Genomic DNA, 26,552 nt, shown 5'->3' on the forward strand with positions numbered 1-26,552 from the left:
TTTACATAAATTTTTATAAACTTTATAATTTGTTTTCAAAAATTTGCAAATTAATTAAAGTGAAACACTAGTTTGACAAACAAATTATAACACCACTATAAACAAGTATAATAAAGAGAAAAAAATGGCAATGCAAATTTCTAGCCAAGTTCAAGAAATCCACTATGGGAGTGTTTAAATCTTTTTTCGATGGCAGAAATGGATTCAGCACCGTCAAAACCCCAGGGGCACACATAATCCTCACCCAAAATCCTGAAGGTTTAGAAAACCCAAATTTTCAAAAATTTCCACGAAATTTTATCAAAATCATATTGAAATTTCTATTATTTTTCAACCTAAAAGTTAAACTACAAACCTCATATCATCATCTTCGCCTTTTTTTTACTACCCTCATCGTTTTACCACCCCTTTGTTCCATTGAAGCCTCTATAGTTAATTGTGTAAATTTTGGTGTCATTACATCGATTGGTGTTTAAAAATAAGAATACAATTCGTTGCAATTGCAGAAAGTAAGATTTGTCGATGTTCTTTGGAACTTCGTGCATGAATCATGACCAGTACGAAATGTGATTTTCCAACTTTTTTTTCAAGGATAATTAATAATGGGTGAGAATTATCTGGAACAAACCCAAGATCAAATCTAACTGACCTTAACTTTTTTTTAATACCTCATCTTTTTACCACCCCTGTGTTGCTTCAATGTAGTTAATTGTGTAAATTTTGGTGTCATTACATCGATTGGTGTTTAAAAATAAGAATACAATTCGTTGCAATTGCAAAAAGTAAGATTTGTTGATGTTCTCTCGACCTTCGTGCATGAATCATGACCAGTACGAAATCTAATTTTCCAACTTCTTTAACAACACTTTACCATCAAATATGCTAAGATAGTCGGTCCCAAGCCTAGAATTTGATGTCCTACAGGACGTATTTCATGCTCCATAACGTATTTGACAGGTGATGAAAATTTTTCAACGTCAAGTTTGACATGTTTGATAGATAGATGGGCCATCATTTTGATGTGAAATCAAACCTGTCAAAATTTAACTTGTTTTAAGTTAGAAGAACGTAATGGGTACTAATTAATGAAATATCACCATAGAATGGATGGAATATCATTCCAAAAATGATTTATTTTATAGGATGAAGCTCCAAGCATGATCGTGCTAAGTTCCGACTTCTAGGATCTTGAATCGCCAGTTTCATAATATCACAGGAAAGTCTTCGAGAATGGAAATATTGGACCTTGGTAATAAAATTGCAGTTATAGCACTAGGTGCATTTAACGTCTTAACTGAGAGATTAGCACAGCATTTACGCCAGAGTAAGTTATTTTTGCAGTGTGTAAAAGATCGCATATGTTTTCTTCTGAAAAAGAAGTTATTGTTGCAGTGCATCAAATTCTATTAAACCCTAAGTCGGTGCAAGGCCAACAGGCCAGCAAAGGAAGGGTGTAAATTATCGTTGCAGTGTGCGTTTGTGTCTTCTGGGATTGTGTATATGCTTTGTTTTCTTTGGTTCATGCCCAAGAACTGTGTTTTTGTCTGTGTTTGACACCGTTCTTTGTTTACAGGACGGGAAGAGATAATGGTTGTGAAGTCGAATCAGTCTGGGATCGTGCCCAATTGAGCGATAGACATGAATCGCCTTTTGTAGACCAATGAGTCTAAGTATTCGTCGGTTCTCCAGGTCAATGCCTTGCCAACAGTTGACATTAGTTTTGTGGTAGTGAAGCGGAAGCGAGAAAGAACTTTTGAGTTGGAGACAGAGAGGGATCGAACCTGTGACGTGAGTTCGAGGACCAACGACGAGGAGAAGATAGGTTCAATGAGGAAAAAGCTTCGGCTTTCCAAGGAGCAGTCTGCACTCCTGGAGGAAAGTTTCTTGGAGCACAACACTCTGAATCCGGTAATGCATCCTTGAGTCTTTAATCGCAGTGATCTTTTATTGTTTGCTTTCTTTTTGAACCCTTAGCAATTCATGGATTTAAGATTACACGTTGATCCAGTTTTTTAAACCGAGATATTAGAAGAAACAGAAGAATGCCCTGGACAAGGAATTGAATTTGCAACATCGACAGATGGAGGCCTAGTTTCATAACAGAAGAGCGTGGTAAGAATTCATTTCAGGGACCTTTAAAAAGAAAAAAGAAAGATCGTACATTGGATGTAATTTTGTGGCCATTAACGTAAGTTCGGTGGTTTTGCATAACAAAGTTAGAGCAGACAAAAGTGGACTGCGAGGTTCTGAAGTGGTGCTGCCAGAACAAAAGGCTACAAAAAGAGTTGCAAGAGCTTAGGTCTCTGAAGGCAGTTCCTTCTTTGGGCGTGATAGGACAAGATAAGTTTTACATGCCTTTGCCTACCACCATGCTCACCATGTGTCTCTCTTGTGAAAGGGTGGCTACCATGGAAAACAGCCGTAACATTTCATTTTCTAAGTCCCGGATTTTGCAATTTGCCCAAAATTTTGCAGCTTGTTATTTTGAGGGGGTTCCTCAGGCCAGGCTTACCTGCAAATATTATGTGTGTAAAATATCATTTCTTAGTGTTAGATTTTTGTCAGGGGTTGAGAGATTTGGCTTCTCTCGAAAAGAGAAAAATAACATACAGATATATATACACTGCATATATCACTATATAACTCTTGTGGTTTGCAAAGCTTTTCCTTGCAGAAGTAAATGCCCTGTTGTGCTAATTCACTCCCCTCAAGGAAATCATATGCCCATCATGGTAGTCTCTTTTCAAACAAGAGCACCAAGTTGTAAATATGACACAATATTTCTGGTTAGAGATAAAATGGAAGTTCCTTCAAAGGAAAAATGATTGGACATAGGAAATCATTTTGCAGTAATGAGTGTGTTTTATATATAGAAACTCGTAAGTATTTGCAGAGGAGGTATAAAGAGTGTGGGCCGAGTGAGGCACCCATCCATGACGGTAGACTGGGAATATTGAAGAAGAGGAAAATTTGTTCAGTGCAAAATTTCGGTTCCTTCTAGGAAGGTTATCTTTATAATTTTAAGCTTATCTTTATAATCGGCAGTCCAAAGTCAATGGAAAAAATGGTTACTTGAATAAATGTACAGTACAGTATAATACAAATATAAATATATCCGAGAAAAAATGGTTGCCTGAATAAATGTTTAGATAAGTGATCATTTAAATGATGGTTAAGTAAAATTTGTTGTCTACATGATTTTGCATTTCTGATAAAATGGGCCGAACAAAATAAATTTGAGATAAGATTTTTCTCGTGCTCTCGCTGGGTGGTCAGTACTTTCGTGACGGGCTAAATATATTTGTTATTTTTTTTTTATCATGGTTTTCTGGGTAATATAATTTAGCACTAGTATAAGAGTTTTCCCTTTTTTGGCCATTTTTCCTATAATTGGGTATGGATTTTTTGAAATTGTAATTTTCAGGTGTAAAATTTAAATATTTTTGGTCATTTTTCCTATAATTGGGTATGGATTTTTTGAAATTGTAATTTTCAACTGTAAAATTTAAAAAATATTGAGTGTCGTGTGGTGAGTCAAGTTTATTCATCTAACACTTCAAATATAAATGGTTATCAAAAATAATGTACTTTTTATTCGCAAGTGTATATTAAATAAATTTTTAATTAAAAATTGTTAAAATAAAATAATTTTCAGAGAGATTAATGAAAATTGAGATGCAAGAGTAGTTGAAAGTGAGTTTAGAGATAAAGAAAGGTCGACACTCATAATTTGCATAAAACGTAAAATGAAAAACATGAAAAATGCAAAAAACCTCATCAAATTTTCATTTAACGGGCAAAAGAGATTTGAAATTCCAGACCTGTTGGATCCTCAAAATGTGATTAAACATCTATGAGTCATGCATGGATCACTGAAAACGAAAGAAAAGGCCGATTGAAATGCTCCCATGTTTTCTTAGGTTTTTAAGATTACTAGTTGGCCTGGTTGACTAGATGAGTCGATCTTCTCATCGCTTGAGGCAATTGTAGCTGAATATCCATTTGAACTTAGTACTCATATTTGGGTTTCCATTCGCTCTAGTTGTTCAACACATCAATCTATAGTTAGTCATTTGCAATTCGTTTGCACATTGAATGTGCGCATGTGAAGAGATTTTAAATCATCTTATGATTACTAATATTAATTTAGTATCATTCTCCATGTATTCATTTTCTATTTGTTTAATAAATAATTAATATTAATGGTAATATGTGACATAAAACCACTTCATTTATTTATTATAAATGAATAGTCTTTATCTTTATTTTTCAATCTACTCTTTTCTCCTTAACCTAATTAATTAACAAAGAATTATATTAACTAGCATTTGCACCAAAAGGTGATGTCAATAGTGGTTTGAGGTTTTTTTTACCCCTTGAATATATATACAAAAACATTTAATTTAATAGAGGCGGAAGAAAAAGCAAGCCTCAACAATGAAAAACAAAGTGTTTGGAGCGGAAAAACAAGCGGGCCTAGCAACAAAACCATTAGTGGTTTGAGAAACCCCCCTCATAACAAGATCTAATGACAAGTGACAATGATCTTAGACAAGTGAAGACATTGTGTTGTAAATATGGTTCAACCCATTGTGTTATTTTGTTTTTTTGGTTTTGGCAAAGTGGCATAGGTTTTAATGCAACGATAAATTATCTGCAGATTTATAAACCAAATTTTACATATTGAAGATCTTCTCTCTTCATCCAACAAAAGATCAATAGTATAGACCTTACAATACGAAATTGATATCAAAAGAATGGATTCATAACAACAAATATCAAGGAAATTGAGGATGAGGTTGAAATTTCTTAGGAATGATGTTCAAGTTGTCTGCTGGCCATTATCCATTGCTCAGATCATCAATGCATATCACGAAATTCCAGACGATGACTCCACACCATCTACACGGGTTGTCACTCCTAAATTCATTAACCATAATCTTTCATGGGCATATTTCGATGGTGCTTCACAAGAACAAGGGTGTGGGGGTGGGGGTGGGGATGGGGGTATTCTATTGCACCAATATGAAAATCATGTTTTCTGCATACAGATGGGTTTAGGGACTGGCACTAATAACTTTGTCGAACTTATCACCCTTAGACACTTGCTCCACTTTTCACTCGCACATGATTGCAAACATTTACAGATATTTGGGGACTCAAAAATCATCATTAACTGGTTCAATAACACATCTGCATGTCATATGCACTCAGAAATATTTTGGATGAATTTATGCTATTAAAATCACAATTTGAATATATTTCTTGTCAACATATTTACAAGGAGCAAAATCAGGTTGTCGACCAGCTATCCAAGGCGGCCATGGTCCAACCAAGGGGGATTTGGCTAATAAAGGAGTAGCAGGGAGCTGAACATTTTCAATACTATCATCGGCCTTACATAGATCAATTCTACCAGCGGGCCGATAGGCCCTAATTTTGCAGTATATATTAGCGCATATTATCAGTTTATGGTTTTATATATTCTGTATATATCATTTACATGATTAGTCATAATATAGCCTGTTTGGGTAATTTTGTACAGACATATTTTTGATGGCTGCGGCCCAACTTATAGCATATGCCATCCAAGAATCTACAACATGTAATTTTCTCAACTAATAGAAAATTGTGATTTTTTCCCAGGGAAAATAAATAACTTAGCCAAACAGTGTAATCTTGGCTGAGATTAGATAGGTAGAATGGGTGAATAAGTTAATCCAATAATTTTATCTGGATCAATGTAGTTGTTTGAAATAAATATTCTTAGTCCTTTAAGAATGAAAAAATAAATAGGGTTCGCACGTTTAAATGCACCCTCTTTGCTTCAAAGTTACATTAGTGCAGGAAAAAATTGATTGGTTATGTAATTCATGAATATGGTCATTTGTCCAAAGTTTGGACATTATTGTAAAAAGATATCCACCTGAAACACAAGGTGGGACCACTGGCGTTAAACCTAGCATATCTTGCCTCCCCCGATCATGACCCCGCTTTGATCCGACGGCCCTTAAGTCTTTTCAGACCCCCCCGAAGTGATTCCCTTTAACGGCGAGGGGGGGCTCTGAAAAGTGGTTTCCCTACCGCTACATGTCCACTCCTCGTAATTTTGGACCCCCCCCTTGTATACCACAAACATCCTACCCCCTCCCTCCGAAAGGGGTTTCTGTCATCCCGACACAACCCACCTTCCTGCGAATGGTCACCCACCACATCTGTGTTCAACCTTCATTCCACTGATGCCACGTATCCCTCTTCCCGTCACTTCCCGCCAAGAGCCCCAAGACTTCATCCCCTATCCTAATCCCCCATGTCGACGACCGTTGCACCCATCCCGTTGCAGTTTCCTATCATTTCCTTCGTTCCCTTGCAGAGTTAATGCAGCTCACAATCGTTGATGCAATGGTTCCTCTCCATCTATGAACTATAAAATTTAATTTTCTCCCGTGATTACATCATTTTCCTTTTTTGCCTACTATATATCACTCCTACCCTCTGTTTCGCACCTATCAACAACTATTCACAAACCAATTGCCTATCTCTAATTGTTTACAGAGGAACTCCCACCTAGCGTTTTCCTGAGAATTACTGAGATCTTCTACAAATTCCCTCTGTCAATCTCTCCTGCGTTCATTTTATTACCACGATGGCCCCCAAAATTGCCATTGTGTTGAATCCCATTCTCACTCCCCCTATGGATTTAGACCACATCCCTCTTGCTAACAAGGACTATAAGATAGCTGAGACATAGTGTGAACTCGACCTCTTTGAATTACAATGTTGGTTTCATGACAATTACCTTGACCAATCTGATGAAATCAGCCTCTGGCAGTCCAGACTACCCCTGTTCGTTTTCCCCCAGTCTTATTACTTCCCTGAATTCTTCCTAAAGTGTCATGCCTCTTACCTTTCAAGTAAGAGGGTTATAAGTTCCCCCAGTGGTGAAATCCTTTTCACCATTACTTCTGAGAGTGTAAACCAAACGTTGCAAGTCCACTATAGTGATTCCATCACCCCTTTTCCCCTTGAAGCTCTCAAAGAAATCTATCAGAAACTCACCTTCCCCCAAAGAGATAAGATTTTTGAAGTCTTCCTCCTAGAAGATTCTCAACTCCCCAAGAAAAATCCTCCTTATCCCTCTTAAATTTCCCTCAAAGGACTAGACAGATTATCTTTGTCTTGTCATGCATACTTGGTTACTATTCGGATGAATGGGTAGATGAGCCTATTTTAGGCTTCCTATCTGTTAGCGCTTGAAATTTCACCTCAGGCTGAGAAAGGTAAACTTCAAGGCAACATCAAATCACTTAGCCTCGTAGCTAGCCCTACGGGGCAGGAAAGGGTTCTCTCCGGTATATCTCGGCAAAGATCTTCAAAGGGCGGAGATAACCAATAAAGAACACTGATTTTAGGCTAGTAAACTGATAAAAGGTTTGATTTAGGATTTTTAGGGTTTTGGTGGAATGTTTGGGGAAAGGCAATTCTGGGTGCGGGAATCGGACACAGTTTTTGCAGGGGGTTCTTTGGGGCAAGGTAGGAGACTGTACTGATGCCTTTGAATTAAGTGAATGGATAGGAATGACCGGTGAGGAGCTAAAGAGAGCAAGAAACCTTCAAGAGTTCTCTTTAGACAGATGAAAACATAAATATTAAGCAAACTTAAAAGCAGAGCATGACAATCATGAATTCTACTTTAACACTTCATTCGCCTAATTTGCAGAAGGAAAAGTAAGATGATGAATCACATAACAAATTCACAAGTACAAAGAGATACACACCATCAATACATGTAACCACAGGAATCCCAAAAAGACTGCAAAACCCTGGTCTTTCTTCCTTTGCCAAAACTGCAGAGATACAATGAATAATACAATAGTAGCTTCTCCCTCAAGAGTCCAACCTCTCCAACCTCTGAAAATGACTAAGAAAATACATAATATAGGCAAGCTAACACCTTTCCTTGCCTCTAGGGGTCGAGCTCATCCTTCTAGGAGTTGTTTCAACCAATTCTAAATTGAGCACTAAAATCTAGGCAGTCAAAACAACTTGCCTCTATAAGCTAGGAAACCAATTCATTCATTAAATTTTTGCCTATCTTATGAATGAATCTTCTAGAAGAGATAAATAAGTGTCAAAATATCATAAAATTACATCATTTACAACAAGGAGGATGAAAATCAACTCAAAAAAGTCAAATCTAGTCAAAACTGCGTTTTGCTGAGCTGTAGGTTGAATTCCTGTGCAAACTGCCTGATGGGTCGCGCACAATTCCTGAATGGGTCGCGCGCCTTTGGAGGCACTTTTGAGGCACTTCCAGGTGTCCAAATGAGGCAAAAGTGGGCTTGTTGGAAAGGTCTGGATGTCTACTTTCCAACCCAAGTGGAATTTCTGAATTTGGTGGTCATTTGCCCCTCCAAAATTACAATCTCCCAATACTGCTTCCTGTGTGTCAAAAAGGTGGTAGAAAGTCATTTTTTGCTTGTTTTTTGACTTTCTGGAGGCCCAAAACTTGGTGAAATTTCTTGGCAATGGCTGAGAAAGTGTAACTTTTCATGACAAATCCAGAAATGCTGAGTTTTCCCAAAATGGAGTTGCCCAACGAAGGGGTGTTGGTGAAGAAAACCTGTGTTTGGCACAAAAAATTCACAATTGACAAAATTTTCTCCAAATTTCTTGAAATTTGGGCTGGGAGTCCCCAATAAAGTACCATGCTCAGTCAAAGAGGCGTTGGCCAAAATTTGGAGTGGATCGGGCCTTTTCCGTCGTTTAGTGCCTTGGCCAACCTCCTTGGATCTAGCAATTGCAATTTTGACATTTCTCTAAAACCATAACACCTGTGCAAAAAGTGAAGGAGGTTTTTCTTCTTTGGCATGTTGTAGACAAAAACCTCTCTCATTTTTCCAAAATCCATCTTCTATTGCTCTGAAACATCATTTGAGTGCAACGTATCCCGATGTGTGGAACAAGGGATTTTGTCGAAATGAAGTGAAATGAAGGGGATAAGGGGCTTCTAAATTCTTGGGGAAATTTTTGGAAGTGGGGAGGGATGTTAGGAAGCAGGGGAAAGTGGAATATCAGAGATTGAGTGAGGGGAAGGGGTCCAAAAGGGCAAAACACAGGCCCAACCTAGAAAATTGACAGGTTGTAGCTAGAAACTAGGGTTTGTGCAAAAATGAGGATTTTAGGGGATCTCAGTGATGGAAAGCATTTGGTAAGGTACTTTAAAGATAGGGGAAGGTGTTTGAACATCAGGATACAAGTTTTGCCGATGATTTGACCATCCAAGAGAAATTAGCTTCAAAACCCTAGGAGAGGGAAATGACCTTACCTAGGCGCAACTGAAGCATGAACAAGGTGTAAAATGACTCAATGGAACTTGACATGATAATGAAAACCCTATGAATGATGATAAACTCAGCTGAATGGTGGCATGGACCGACATTTGGACAACTTTGAAAAGAGTGAAAGCAAACCCTAGACCTAATACCTAGTGACCAAATTTTGCTTGAAGACTCACTGAAATGACAAAATTTGACCTTGACACTTTGAGACCACTTTTTAAGAGAATATTTGATCACTGGAGGAAGGCTGGAAAGACTGACACTAACACTATCCACCCTTTCTACAGACAAAGGACTATTAGTCACCTTTGACTTTGGTCACTTCTTGTCAAATGTAATTCAAGAACAATTCTTTTAGTTTCTAACTGAAGGAATGTTCCGATATTCTTCTATTCTTATTTATATGTTCAGTTTATTTCAGAGAGATAGGTTTCCCTTTGCAATGCAGAATCTTGATTTGCAAGGAGAGCCTTAGTCCATTGTCTTCTAGACCTCCATGATCAGAAGACAATCACAGGAATTTAGCTTTATAGAGTTTATTGATCAGTTTATGTATCCAACAGCTTGTTTGCTGAGTGGCTAGCATATTCCAAGGATTAATGAGGATATTCAGTAAGTGTTACTTCTCAGTGAACTAACGAAGACAAGAGATTGGTACCTATACCAGTCATTTACAAAGATTAGAGTTTATGGCTCAGAGCTGCCACCATATAAGTTGCCCAAGTACCTTCCAATGAGAATATTGGCCTTGGATTACATCAGGAAAATAATTTACTTAGACAACATCCATTTCGTGGCAGCCAAGAAGAAGTCTCAATTCTGAATTAAGATACAGATATGACCTTTCATCTGCAACAGTAGAGCAGTAGGAGAGGAAGCAGACCTCCTGCTGAAACAAATGAATTTCCCTCTTAGTTTTACTTGGTCCTATGACCCCTTTGGGGTAATTTCTAAGTTAAGAGTGGAATAGAAGGCAACTCCCTATGTGCATACCCAAAGACCAGAAATAGAGAAGTACATGAACCAACACATTTGGGTAGAAAACACATTGCAGGAGGCCGAAGAGTAGGTACTTTCTAGAACAGATTCAGAGACTCCTATACCCAGAGAAAATACCGAGAAGAGACTGAGAGAGGAGGACTCTCCTTCAGTTACAGAAGTCTCAGCCAAAGAGTTCAAGATATATATAAAGAAAGTTAATACAGGCTCTAAGATAGACTTCCCACCATCGGAGGAAACACAGGGTACCATTGTACTCTTAGGCTTTCAAACTTTTAAGTTTGATAGCAGTACCACAGATTCTCTATCGTCCTTGACTACTAAAAAGATTCCAGCTACAATACCTCACACACCAAAGTCATCTACAGAACAGAGGCAGTTGAATATTTTCCAGAGATATAAAGAGATTAAACAGAGGAATGAAGCCATTCATGACAATATCTCTGCTCAATTCATTGGAGCTTTGAATCAGTTCCTGTTGTTCAGTTGGAGCATTAGCGGATTTACCAGTAATATAGAAAGCTCTTTGACAGGATTCTTATGTCAAGTTGTTGGTGAAGTGCCTCTATCATTCTATGTGTTTATATTTCTCTGTTTATCACACATATTTGTTTCTTAATATAAATGATTCAATAGATAATTTAAGGACAAAATTTGTTTAAATCTACACTCTACTCCTGGCTTTGAATAATTTCCATGTTTTCTACTGAACATTAAATATAGAATTCAAGTAATAAAGCTCTATATCTAAAGTGAATCTTAATCTTTTCTTCCTTCCCCGTCCCATCAGCTAAAGAATCTAATCAATTTGGCTACCCTGCCCTGAGAGATCTATCTGTAAACACTTAAATTGATCTGTACTTTATGAAACAGACTCCATAGCCCAATGATAATCTAGTTATCAACCAACCATTCAAATACAAATCAAACCTTAAACTTCATAACAAGCCTAATATTCAATACAACAAAGTTAAATCTTACAGAGAGAACCCTCTCTGAAGCTAGGAGGGCTAGATCCCAGCTTCCAAAGTAGGTTTGTGGTTACCTTTGCGATTTTCTTCTGCAACCTCAAAAAATTACTGAGTGATAAGACATATCATTCAATCACATGATCAACATCTTTCACATACTAACTAAGCAATGACACATATAAAACGTCATGGACTCTCATTGTTGGAGGCAGTGCAATTTTGTAGGCCACTGGTCCAATCCTCTCAAGGATCTTGAAAGGCCCGCAATATCGAGGTGCCAACTTGGCACATGACCCAATCCTCAAGGAGCTCTTCTTGGGATTGATGTGCAAGTACACCTGTTCCCCAATGTAAAATTCCTTAAATACCCTGTGTTGATCTGCATATCTCTTTTATCTGTTCTATGCTACCTCTAAATTCTTCTTGATAACCTGTATTTCTTGTTCCATCTTTGCCAACATGTTCGATCCAATCAACACCCTGTTCACTGGATCCCTCCAACTGATAGGAGTATTACAACTTTGCCTATAAAGTGCCTTAAATAGACTCATCCTCAAATATTCGTGATGCCCATTGTTGTAAGCAAACTCCACCAGGGGGAGTTACTCTTCCCACTTTTGTTGTTGGTGCATAACATACATTCTCAACATGTCCCCTAAAATATTGTTGAACCTCTTTGTATGTCCATCTATCTGCCGATTATAAGTTATATTGAAGGCCAACTTTGTACCCAAACCTGAAAATAACTTTCCATAACCTAGAAGTGAAATTGGCATCTTTGTTTGACACAATCTTTCTAGGAATACCATGCAACCTCACTATATCTTTGATGAATACATGTGCTACCTCACTAGCTGAATGAGTAGACTTCACTAGAACGAAGTGAGCTACCTTCTTCAACCTATCAACACAACCATAATAGATTCATGGTGTCTAGATGTCCTTATAAAACCTGTAATGAATTCCATGGAAACACCCTCCCATTTCCACTCTAGAATCGGAATCAGTTGTAGTAAACCACCTGGATGTTTACATTTTGTCTTTACCTGTTGAGAATCCAAACATCTAGCCACAAACTCTACCACTTCTTTCTTCAGATTCGGCCAGTAGTAGTACTTCTTCACCAATGTTTATGTCTTTTGATATCCCAGATGACCTAAATATGGCTTAACATGGAATTCTCGCAAGATAAGCTTCTTAAGTCATTGTTGTCTGACACATAGATATTGTCCCTAAAAATGACAAAACCATCTAATGATAGTCCACATCTTGTTCACCTGTACCATTTTTTTGTCGCCTATGCTTAAGCTCCCTGTACCTATCATCCTGTTGTCCTACCTACAGGATCTGATCAAGTAAATATGTCCCATATGAACTTATAACTTCAATGTGATTTACCTCTACCCTTCTTCTAAGAGCATCTGCAACCTTGTTCTCCTTTCCCTTAATGTACTTGATTTCAAAGTCAAAATCATTGATCATAGCCAACCACCTAGCTTGTTTGGCATTCAAAGTAGGTTTTTCAAACAAGTATCTCAATCCATTGTAATCACTCATCAAGATGAACCTTTTGCCAAGAATATAGTGCCTTCACATCTTCAAAGCATGAATGATCGTTGCCAACTAAAGATCATGTACCACATAGTCCTGCTCGTGCTCATTCAGTTTCGTGGACTCATAGCATACCACCTGTCCTTCCTGCATCAAAATCCCACCCAATCCTCTCTTGCAAGTATATGTACATACCACAAACTCTTTATCTGGATCTATAATATTTAGCACTGGAGCATTTATCAACAACTACTTCAACAGCTCAAAACTTGTTGTACATTCCTCTGTCCATTCAAATTTATTTACCTTCCTCTGCAATGATGTAATAGGGTATTCAATCTGCGAGAAGTTCCTGATGAACCATTTGTAGTAACCTGCTAGTCCCATGATGATCTGGCCTCATCCACATTCCTAGGAGTCTCCTATTCCATGAGAGCTCTTATCTTTTCTGGATCCACCGTTATACCTTCCTTGGAAACCACATTCCCCAAAGAATGGACCTCTGTCTGAAAAAAATTAATTTACTAAGCTTGGAATATAATTGATGCTCTTTGAGCAGTCTTAACACTGCTACTAAGCATTCAACATGTTATTCATCATTTTTAGAATATATCAATATATTATCAATGAATACAATAATAAACTTGTCCAGATAAGGACGCAGCACACTATTCATCAAACACATGAAAGTAGTTGGAGCATTAGTCAAACCAAAAGGAACCAAAACAAACTCATAATGCCCATACCTGATCCGAAAAGAAATCACGTAGATTTCCTCTTCTTTGATGCGTATATGATGGTATTTGGATCTCAAGTCATTCTTCGAGAACATTTTTTCTCCCTTCAACTGACCAAACAAGTCATCAATCATCATAAATGGATGCCTTTTTCTTAATTTTCACCTTGTTCAGTTGTTTGTAATCAATAAGCAACCTTAGAGTACCATCCTTCTTTTTCACAAACAATATTGGTGTTCCCCAATGTGACACACTTGGCCTAATGTATCCCTTGTCAATTATTTCCTTCAACTACAATTCCAGTTCCACTACTCTGGCGTGCTAATATTGTAAGGTGCCTTTGATGTTGGTGTTGCTCCTGGTACCAACTCAATAGAAAACTCCACTTCCTTATGATGTGGAAACTCTGACATCTCTGCTGGAAACACATCTTGAAACTGTTATAAAACCAGGTACATGTTCAAGACCTCAACATCCTCAACATCCTTACCTTTGTCAATTGAAATATGTATTGTAAAAAAGACACACCCTTTCTTGCGACTGCACTTTTCATGCATAGTTGTAACCATTCTAACTGATGTAGCCTTCTTCTTACCCTGCAAGATTCTATGTTCTCCATTGTCATCCTAAAAATCAGTAGCCTTATCATAGTAATCTACCTTGTTCCTGTGAATGTATAACTAATCCATACCCAATAACATATTATATAATCTCAACGGAAGCACATTTAGATGTGCTGACATAAAAATACCATTAAGATCAAATGCACAAGATCTTGTACCCAATTATGAACTCTTTTCTTAGTACTTGTAACCAATTGCATTAACCCAGATTATGCATGCACTTCCTTATTCAAATGACACTTATCCACCAGGTTAGGATTAACATAATTATAATTAGATCTAGGGTCAATCAAAATAGAAACAACTTGATCACAAACCTTATCGTCCATCTCGATAATGGATGCATGGTGATCCGCCTACCTGTTATCCAATGTTGCATATATCCAAGGAATTCCCTGCCCAACATCCCCACCTATTTGTGCCTCCTGAGCACTGTAGATTTGCGATCTTCCACCCTGATGTTGTGGGAAATTTATCCCACGATGATCCTTGCCACAAGTCTAACATTGTAAAGGCATCCTGCCATCACCCTTGTTCTGCTCCTCAGATTGAAATGCCTATCCTATGTCAGATATATTGAACTTCATGTGCAACACTGTGTTCTCTTTATTACCTATCCTATAGTTTGTCTTGCTTCTTATCCCATTTTTCTTTAGTCTTTTCATTAAATCTCCAATCTTGTTTATATTCAGACATACACTTCGATTTCTCAATAACAATGCTTCAACTTTATGATGGCTTCCTCCATCGATCTAGGTTCATCAAACTCGATCCTGGCCTTGAATGTTATCAGAAACCCACTGATGAATCTTTGAATCTTTCTCCTCCTTCAGATAAGGCACTCCAAGAACCTACTAGTATACTCTTCGTCGATCATAGATCACATCTTCAACTCACGGAACTCCTTTGCCTTTTCATCATCGTATCTCTAAGATAGATACTTCTTCCTAAAAAGTCTCTTGAACTAACTCCAAGTCAACTCCTCTTCCTGACTATCTCTAACATTCTTTACATCTTCCCACGAAATGTCTGCTTTGCCTTTAAGACTAAAAGTAGCTATCATGGCTTTCATATTATTTGAGTAATCATGCAATCGAAATAAATTGTTCATCCCAAGTAACCAAGATTCTACAATCTGTGACTTCTTCATTTCTTCATCAAATGTAGGAGGCTTTTCTTTCTTAAATTCCTCTGGCAATTACTACTTCTCATTCCTCCTATACGGATGGTGATGGCGATGAAAATGTTATCTCTCTGATCTAGAACTAGAATAAAACCCACAGTCGTTATCCCTCATATAAGGTGCATCCATGAACTTACCATCTTTGACTGTATCATCCCTGTCAAACATGTATCTTGATTTAGACCGGCTGACATATGCCCCATTAGTTCTTTCCTCTTGACCATGGATGAGCCTAAGCGGTCCATGTCTATGTAAGTCTGACAAACTCTGAATGATAATTTCATTAACCTTTGCTTGATTCTCCTGTGCCTTAGCAAGTATCTCTTGTGACTGAATTATTATGTCATTGTCTGCCTTACAACTCCTTATCTCTGCTTTCAAACTTCTCAGTATCTCTGCTATGTGTGGGGAGTACTAATCACCATGCTACTCATATGATCTGTAGGGAGAATCACGTGAACTATAGTCTACCATATTGTTTGTCATATTTAATCCTCTACTTCCTACAAACATACCATGTCAGATAACCAAATATAAACAAAATCACACGTACCTCAGTGAAGTTCAAGGGAGGCTATCTCATTTGCACCAATCAATCTGGATTAGCATAACATATGTATATATATATATATATATATATATATATATATATATATCTATATATATATATATATATATATATATAATGAAATCAACATACCAACATCATCAACCTATACATGACGACACAACTGCAACAATGACCAATACCATGCATACATGAAAAACACATATACAACAAGCATGCATGCATGACAAACACATTCCACCCATCTAGTCCAAGTGTTGAACCTGGGAGCTCTGATACCACTCTGTAATGCCTCCTCCCACATCTACCCAAACTCAAAACTTCGTCAGGGTAAACATGAGATGGGAGTTACTGTGCGAGATCTTATTTCCAATATGCACTTATGGAAAATGGGGTCCACATGTCCAGAATTGACTGCAAACACCTAGTGACACATGATCACACTGTTATCATCCTAACTTGACTGAACACTATTCTTTTCAATTTTTTTCCTTAAATTTAACACAACTTTCTATTTCTAGCAGTTTTTCAAGTTCTAAACTTCCAAGGTCATTTTGAGAGCCTAAATGACATTTTTAGGGAAAATGGAGGGACCAGAAACATGCGACTCTATATTGCTATTTTGGTTTTGTCCTCCTCGTGGACATTTTCGAAATGAGGTATTGTGATAGTCAAACGGAGATCATATTCCAAATTTATGACCCCGGAAAGTTGGATGTCCAAATTAATCATTTATACAAACACTTTGTGTACATAGTACTCTACAAGTCATAAATGCATATCTAAACATAAGGGTCTGATACTTATCTGAAAATCATCAAGAAGGTCTAATTCCCTCTCATAATAGTTGTCATAACATTTATTAGATCATGCATTCAATAGCCAATCATTTACCAATCAAAACATGATAAGAGCCATAACTAGAATATGCCATGAAACCATGCTTATAACTAACATATAAACAAAATAATAAAAATGATAGAATTATCATCAAAGCCACATCATAACAAGTACATTTACTCATATAATACAAGAGGAAATAACTCTTATTAACATATGCAAAATCCAACCAAGTTAGGGACTTCCACATACCACCCGACCATATATTGGGCTGAACCAAATCTCTCTTTCATCCAATCACCCCCACCCCATATTCCAAGCATGAATATGGGATCTCGTAGAATAAACCAAGTGAAATCAAACTAGAGCTTCCAAAGGCCAAACCACCTCAACCCTCAACCAATGATTCCACCTCATGGTCGAACATCACTAACATCAACATATCAGTCTCTACCCAAGTTGTCCAGGGCTCTATAGAATTTGTTCCAACTCGTCTCCATGACTAGTAACTCAACCCACAATTGTCGTATGGCTCCAGAGAGTTTGTCCAACCAAGGCTCCAAGACTAGTAACTCAACCCACCAAGGGCTCCAAAGCGTTTGTCCAACCAAATCTTCCAATGCTAGTAACTCAACCTAAGTTATTCCAGGGATTTCAAAGCATTTGTCCAACCAAGGCTCCAAGAACTAATAACTCAACCCACAACCATAAGGAACATTAGCACCAATCAGAAAACAAATGGGTAAACCCACAACACAATGGATATCCACGAAATGGCAAGGCTAGGCAAAACCACTGTCAATCCAGGCAATCATTCATGCCAATGACAAATCATAACTAAATAACCACATGCATTCACCATGCATGCCAAAAATAGCAAGTAAACCATACATGCAACTCGGTACCAAAGCAATCCAGCTATAGTTGTTGATCCTCATGTCCCCTTGTGCTTTCCTTCTTTACTTTGCCTTCTTTCTCCAAATCCAATGTGCTCCAAGAATGCTCCAAAATTTCTCTAAGTGTGCAGGAGTGAGAGAGAGAGAGAGAGAATAGAAGAGAGATCCAAGCTAAAATTGACGAAAAACCATGAACTAATCCTCAAAAGCCTTTTTATCAATGAGGCTTCTATTTTCTCCATTTTCCTATATTTTTCCTTCAATTTTTCTCACATGCAAATATGTGACCTTTCATCTCCCTTTTCTCCTATTTTCCTTTATTTCAAAAATAAAATCTCAATAAATGTCTCTTTGTCTTTGCTAATGTCTTTGTCAACTTCCATAGTCATTAATTAATCACAAGTGATCCCCATTACTATATTTTTTCCCAACATTCAACTTGGAATGTGTGTCTCGTGACCTTGGTCTTATCTTTTTCTTTATTAACTTTATTTCATGGATTTTTAATCGGGGTTATTACGTAGGTGCTCCCTTTTGGTAGGAGCCAGTAAATGAGATCAAGGGGTTGTGGCTCCCTTCCAGTGGCTACTGTAGAATGAGAGAAGTTTATAGCCTTCTGCAGGTGGGTTCCTGCGTGTTGGTAAGAGTTTGCTCCAATACAATATTGCAAGATTTTTTTTCTTTATATAATAAGAAAGAAGACAGAGATGACGACAATAGTGGTTTTCTCCCACAATGGGTTTTCACCTAAAATCTTGGTGTTCATGTGTGTTGATAAAATTGGTATGTTTCTTGTGTGTTGATGATCTATCTGCTCTTTACTACTTATGGCTTATGCTTAATGAATAAATAATGAAGTAATGATGCACTGGTTAAAGATGAGCAATTGATAAAATATATGAAAATTTAGTTCACTGGATATACATTGTTTGCTTTCACTAACGTCACGTACATACGTTGGTTGCACGAATGACAGTAGCATATAGAAATCAGAATATGAAATGAAAATGTTTAAAGTGAATTAAAATATTGATTCACTCCCTGCCCTTCCCCCCGCCACTTAGTATTTTTCCCAACAAAATTTACTAGGCCCCACTTAGTATTTTTCTCAAAAAAATTTACTAGGCCCCATATACCTGTGAAAACCCTAGCACTTTAATCTTCATTTCTTATCACTAGATATCCCAAAATTTTAATATTCCTTTTAGCACTCACCTCTTTGTTGAAAAATGTTTGTGTTAGTGGTTGGAATTGGGTGGCATAGTACAACCTATTCCTCTATATCTCTTCTGGGAAACACGGTGCGCCAGGAACAAATACATTTTTGAAGGCATCCCTATCAATATCCATAAAATTTGCTCCTACGTTGGCACTTGGATGGATATGCTGAAAATTTGAGTACATAGTGACAAATATTTAAGTGTTCATCTAATACAACTATGCATTCATTTTCCAGCAGGGTACTCTAATGGCGCATCACATGCGGGAATATGTGCTTGTCGTGCCTGCCTTAGGAACTGTGACAGAAAATAATACAAGATACATTGGCATGGTGGCACAGGCACTAACATTAGGGCTGAAATATTAGCACTGTGGGGCCTCCTTTGGTTTACCAAAAAGCTTAATTTGAATACCATTCATGTATACGGGGATTCCAATTACCTCATTGACAGTATGCTATGGAAAATTACTCTCCCCCCCCCCCCAACTTAATGGATGGCTCGACCACATTCAACTCTAAAGTCTTCTTATGACTGCATCACCTTTCACCATATTTACAGGGAATCAAACATTGTTGCAGATACACTGTCCAAAAAGGGCTTACCAAGGCTACGGGATACATGCACTTTCAGTACCTAGAGGATAACACTGTTATATAGGCCAACTCCATACAACTCCCATAGGTTCTTTGTTTTCAATGTCCATTATATTTGTTGAATATTTGAGCACTCATGTCACTGTTATGTAGTCTCATTATGGGTCAACTTTATGCACTTATTTTTGTTTACTTTTGAGTTTATAATCTTTGCCACATATGTAGCCTTACCTCGACAATATAGAACTTATAACACTCTGTAGAATGGAGATTATATGTATGCACAATATTTTTTACAATTGTACTGGTACTTAATATAAACCAGTGTTTTTTCCTCTGCAGAAAATTCCTCAATTCCCTTTATGCAATTTTATTGAGCCGAGAGGCTCATTCTACAATCGAGTATGAGGGCGATGTGTAATTTCGTTTGTGCTCAACTTGGAGTTAACACATGTCCCTTGAAAAAATACTTTAAATAAAAAAACATTGTCCGCTATAATAAAAACATAAATATAAATTATTATACCTATTTGGTTAGTTTTAATTAAAAATGTTATAAAACATTAATAATCACATCCTCATTGTGCTCTGCTAGTTCCTTGATATTTCACTTTTACTCTTCGAGTAATAAATAAAATATTTAGATCTCTATGTTGAATATAGTTTTATATAACTTTACAGAGATAAAGTAATATATATATATTATTATATATTATATATTTATCAAATAAATATTTCAATATAGAACTTCAATAAACTATTTGAATATACATATTAACTTATATATATATATTATGTGTGTTAATATTTACCTTAGTAAAATATTTCAATGCTCAAAAGGAAGAGAAAAATGTGTAATTCATTCAATTTTTAATATAAAATATTAATAATAATAAATTATTTAAAAAATACAATTTAAATAATGAAAAATTAAACATGGTCTATATAGAGAAAGAGACACAAAACCACTATAGATCTATCTTAATCACAGATTTATCATGCACTAAAAAAGATTAAATCTTAACCTGTAAATCGTTTTTCAAATTTTGCATTCTAAAAAAAAAAATTCCATACAGTTGTATTGCATGCTTCAGCCCACAAGTGCAACTATAGGCCCTGATCATGTAACATCTTTCGTGCAGCTCCCACAATACTTTTGTTCTTCCTTTCAACCACCCCATTCTGTTGTGGGTTATGGGGTGTTATTAACTCCCATCGAATGCCTTCTGATGCACAAATTTTTTTGAATTCATTTGAAACATATTCTCCATTGTTATCGCTCCTAAGAAACTTCACTTTCTTGCTAGTTTCTTTCTCAACAAGTGCTTTAAATTCACAAATTTTAGTGAACGTTTGATCTTTCTTTTGCATGAAGAAAATCCAACACTTACATGAGAAATCATCTACAAATATTACATAATACATGTGCTTGGTCATGGAGGCTATCAAGAACGGTCCACACACATCTGAGTGAACTCTTTCAAGGATTGCTTGTGCTTGACTATCCTTATCATGAAAGGTGGATTTGGTGTACTTCCCCAATGTACACCCTTTGCATGTATCTCTCTTCTCTAGTGCACCCTTGGGAAGTCTTGTAGAAATATTTTGCATGATCTTCAAATCTCTGTGGTGCAAGTGACCCAATCTTCTATGCCACAACTCACCAATGTCTCAGATCTGCACCTTCTCTACTTTTGCGCTCAAGGCAACACAGTCTTCTACATACAATATATAGAGGTTCTTCACCTGAACCCCAATCCATTTCACTTTTCCTAAGGCTATGTGATGAACGAAAACCTTTCCCTTGCTAAACATCACATCATAACCACGATCCTCCAACATAGCAACTGAAACCAAATTCTTCTTCAAACCTGGAACATACATTACATCTTTTAATGTGAGAGGAGAACCAGATTGCCTCTAAAAAGTAACAGTACCGATGTCAATCGCACTACACCTTCCATCATCTCCTATTTTGATGTGCATCTGTGGGTCCTTCTCCTCCAAGTCACTGAAGAATTCTTTGTTGTCGGTCATATGGAATGAGGCTCCACTATCCAGGTGCCACACATTACCCATCATTGATGTCACCATGAAAGCAATGAGGGTGAAATCCAACTTGAATTGTGAAGCAAGAGCTTCACCTGTCGCTCCTCCTGAAGGCTTATTCTCTGCCTTCTTATGTGGAAACTTCGTGGCATAGTGTCCCAAATCATGACAATGAAAACATTTAATCTTCGACAATTCCTTCTTCTTGCCACCCCGACTGGAATCTAATTTGGAATGGGATGAATTCCCTTTCCCTTTCTTTACATTTCCATCTAAGGCACATTTCTCCTCATCATCATGCTTGGATGAGAATTCATCTCTGGTGTTCTATTGAATCTATTCTTGCACCAAGTCAAACCACAAATGCTCCCACTTTGGTAGCTTCTTCTTCCCATTTACTGAATCCTGGTAGTTATGCCAAATCTTTGGAATGCTTAGAAGTGTTAGGCTAACCAGATCACCTTCAACAACTGTAAAACAAAAACTTCCAAACTCTGCCCAACATTGGGTGAACTTGGTCAAGTACTTTGGTATTGTGTCACCCTTCTCCATCTTGATTTTTCTGAGCTTATCCTTTAGTTCCGGATCCATCTGGTCACTATTGTTTTGAAACAAATCTTTCAAGGCCTTTCACATTGCATATGGAGTCTCCTTACCGTGGAGGTTCGAGACAATCTGATCTCAAACTCATTCTAGGATAATCCTTCCCGCCTTTGCAACACATTTTCTCCACTCTGCCAGATCTGAAGAATCAGTTGTTAGAGGCTTAGGAATATCTTTGTCTATGAATTCCTTAATCTTGTTGTCTTCCAAAATTGCCTCCATCATGTCCTTCCAAGAAATGTAGTTCAAACTATCCTCAAGGTCATATTCAAGTCTCAATCTGTAGAACAACATCCTGCTGGCTCTAAAGCATGATACTACAAATTCGATTTCACTTGCAAAAGTCAAACTCGTATTATCCTCTTCTAGAATGATTCTGATCTGATACCATGTAGAAATTTCTTGTAGATTCAAACTGCTAATCTATAATTTGCTAAAACAATAGACTTGAATATACTCTACTCATCAACGTAAACAATTAAATGATCTCAAAATCATGAAGCATAGAAGGGAAAGAATTCAATGAACAAATTACATAATGATTTCCTGGGGAAAGCCATAACTAGAAACCTATGTTATCTGTATATTGCATTAGTTATCAAATATGAGAATATTACAATGCTTTTCTCAAGCCCGAGCAACCTCTGCACTATCTTTATTTGTCTCACAGCTTCCTAGACAAGCCTAGGCCAATACTTAACCAATTTTTTGCTTGTCCAAGTCCCTATTTCCTTGCGTTGTTTCCTTGGGAATTAGCCCCATATTAATTAGGGAAATTCCTCAAAGGAATTGCACAATCCATCATAGGCCTTCCTATGACTTCATGCACCACCCGTACAATATTGATGATTACACAACTAATAGTACATTGTCCCTAAACTCCAATCTCAATTGGGTAACTCTCAGATATGACATGCATGAGCTATGTATGAGTGAATCATCAGTTAACTAGTTAAACACATGAAGCAACACCCCATTGTCTGACCTCCTACTAGTTCCTCCATCAATTGGAACTAGTTTAACTGATATTTAACTTAGTTAAACTGAATTAATTAATTAATTACAACTCAAAATAAACTCAACCAGGGCTCTTATAATGTAGGAGACACTCTACATGACTCTAGTTAGAGCCTCAACTCGAATTAGCTAAGACAACTAATTCAAACTAACTTAGTTAACTAATACAAGTTGTCATATGATGTGGAATTACAATCTTATTCCTGATTTAATACAAGGACAAAATTAAATTAGGATTTTCTTGTTGCATTTTCAACAGGTTGTGCAGAAAAAAGGTTCAAAAGGGTCAAGTTATGATTTTACTGTCAAGAAAGAAATTGTATTACGTGCATTATACTATAAGATTCAGAATGATCCATATTATCGTGGAGTTCAAGTTAATAATAATGCACTTTAAGAATTACCTGAAATTGTAACAGGTGTATCACATATTGTTAATGTTATTACTTTTCCAGAGTTAGATAGTGACACTGAATTTGTAATGTTGGAAGGGGTTCCATGGACTAACGATGCATTATATGGCTTACATACAACTTCATTTGCATCAAAGCTTCCAAATGTTCGACGAGAGATTGATATTATTCGAGATTGGGTAAATAACCCTAATGCAGAGGAAGTGCTTAGTTAGCCTAGTTTTGGTTCATCTACAATCAATGAGTATAACATTATGAGGTTATTCAATATAGCATTTCCATTGTTGTTCCAAAAAGATGAAGCAAATTGGTTTCAAGTGCGCGAGAGACATGTTCATCTTTATGAGTATGCAAAACATCTTCTTCGATTTCGTGATAACAGGTTCGGAAGGCACCCGTGATTTAGATACTTTTTACTCAATATCATCATGAGACATCGTGCTCAAGCTTCCTCTTTCCTATTTGTAAAGAAGAATATGATAGATCTAACAACAACAATGGAGGAGTTACGATAAAATTTGCAAAATCTTCTAGATTCATGACTTGGAGAAAGATTGATGTGATTTGGAATTGTAATAAGAGACACGCATGCATATTGGAATAAGTGTCGTGTCGAGCTATCTGACTTGTTCAACAGATTGGGTGTCCTACAATATTATTTACATTAATTTAAGAAGATATGCAATGGCCAGATTTACATCAATTAATGCCAGGTACATGTCCTAGAGATCCAAGGGAAGCAAGGAAATGGAGACGTCAAAATGTAATTGATAATCCTCATATTGTAGCACATTATATGCACTTAAGGCATACAATATTTCGAGATGAAATTTTTGAATGTTTTCATCAAGCTACAAATTATTGGTGTCGCTATGAGTGGCAACATCATGGGTCTCCACTTGTGCATGGATTTTTATGGTTAAAAAATGCTCCTAACATGGACATGTTGAACTGGGATGATCTAGTGCAAGTTAGATTTGCAAAAGAATATTTTGATGGATGTGTACATGCAATGAATCCACGTGATCGACATCAAAGAAATATTCAAGTTAGACTCAATATTGATGATCATCCTTGCTTAAAGGACACACAACAAATATTTCAATTTGATCCTATGATTGATTATGAATAACTTCTTAATTGTGTTGAGCGTCACATCACTTGCAATGAGAGATCATGCCTTTGAAAGAAGGCAGGAAGATTGGTATGTCGATATAAGGCACCATGGGATTTATGTGAAGAGTCCAAACTTTATGTTGATGAGAATGGAGAAAAGAAGTATGAACCAAGATGAAATGATGATAGATTTAATACACACAATCGTGAAACATTGATGATGTGGAGGGCTAATATTGATTGGAAACATGTTCTTTCGAAGCGCCTTGTCATTAATTACCTAGAAAAATATGCAATAAAATTTGAAAAAGGATCAGAAACATTCCATAATATGTTGATGTGTGTTTCTTCTATTCAAAATCCAAATGAACCAGCAACACGTGCATACAGGAGTTTTTTTTGTGAAACTGTTGTTGACATGGATATAGGTGCATAAGAGACATGTCATTTGCTTCTAGAGCTCCCTCTTTCTGAATGTAGTCGTCGATTTTTGGTTCTAAATGTTGGTAGGAAAGTTTTCAAACAAGTACAGATTGACACATATGATGTTGATAATGATAATTCCCTTATTGATGCATATACCAAGCAACATGCCCATATTGAGCACCTTACGTTGATAAATGTTGAAAAATCATGGTCATATGATAAATGTCGACGTGGGGAGAAATGGTTAGAACAAAAGAATGGATTTATTGTACGTGTGTTTCCTTGATTTAACTTAGTTCCTGATTGAGAAGATGATAAGTTTGTATAATTTTGTTGGTCTGATTTAGTATTGTACAAGGCCTTTCATGATTTCCATAGAGATATAGGTCAGGAAGATGATGAGATAGTGCATAATTGGGAAAACTTTCGATACAATCCATGGCATGTTGATCACAATCCATTACCTCCAATTGATCCAATTGAATCTGATGAAGAAGAAGTTCAAAATCCACCTACAAAGTCTAGGCAGAATGAGTGGGAATATACAGATTACAATGAGTTTGAGATGCTAGGACACAAAGATCGTGATCATGTGCATGATTGGAACACACATTTTGTTGATGAAGTAAATTCCAATCATGTTATCCATTTCATATCTAAAAAGTGAGAGTTGAATTTGATCTGTGCTAACCAACATGCAAAGTCTTATTCCATTGAAAGTTTGGGGCTTAAGAAAACAATAACATTTGATATTGTCATTGACTATTATAGATTAGGGTTTTATCAACTACTTATGATAATCCAAGGAACTATAGGTACAGGAAAGTCTTATTTGATCAGAGCTATTAAAAACGCCCTTGAAGTCGAGTCCTTTCTGGAGAAGAGTCCATTACTTCTTTTAGCTCCTACAAGGGTTGCAGCTTTCAACATATCTACAAGAGCAATTCATTATGCACTTCAATTTCCAATCAAATACAAGTCACCTTTGAAAGGATCAAGTTTAATGAACCTACAATAAGATTTGAAGTATGTGAAGTGTATCTTGATAGATGAAATGAGTCTCATAGGAATAAATTTATTGCAAAACATTTATACGAGAATTCGATAGGCTTTTCCAGAAAACGAGAATATTATTTTTGGTGGGATATCAGTTATATTGGTCGGTGATTTGGGACAATTGCCTCCTATTCTAGATAAACCTATATATGCATGTGAAGGTATTGCAAAAGAATTATGGAACTCATTCACAACATTTGTGACCCTTGATATCATGTTTTAACAAGATGGACAAAGCAATCAACAAATATATTTTCATTGTTTGTTAATGAATGTAAGAGATGCAATACCAACTATGGAAGACTGGGAAGCACTTATGACTCGTACAAATACATGCTTGGATCCTT

General features: G+C 36.7%; 1 pseudogene; it reads left to right on the plus strand.

Annotated features, from left to right (window-relative positions):
* Positions 1–1,230: 1,230 nt before the first annotated feature.
* On the plus strand, positions 1,231–25,816 carry LOC149149570 (uncharacterized; annotated as a pseudogene).
* Positions 25,817–26,552: the final 736 nt, after the last annotated feature.

The sequence above is a fragment of the Pinus tabuliformis genome, chromosome 9 (genome assembly GCF_031772625.1).
Source record: "Pinus tabuliformis cultivar Carrire ecotype Pingquan chromosome 9, CPIR1, whole genome shotgun sequence".
Taxonomy (NCBI): Eukaryota; Viridiplantae; Streptophyta; class Pinopsida; order Pinales; family Pinaceae; genus Pinus; species Pinus tabuliformis.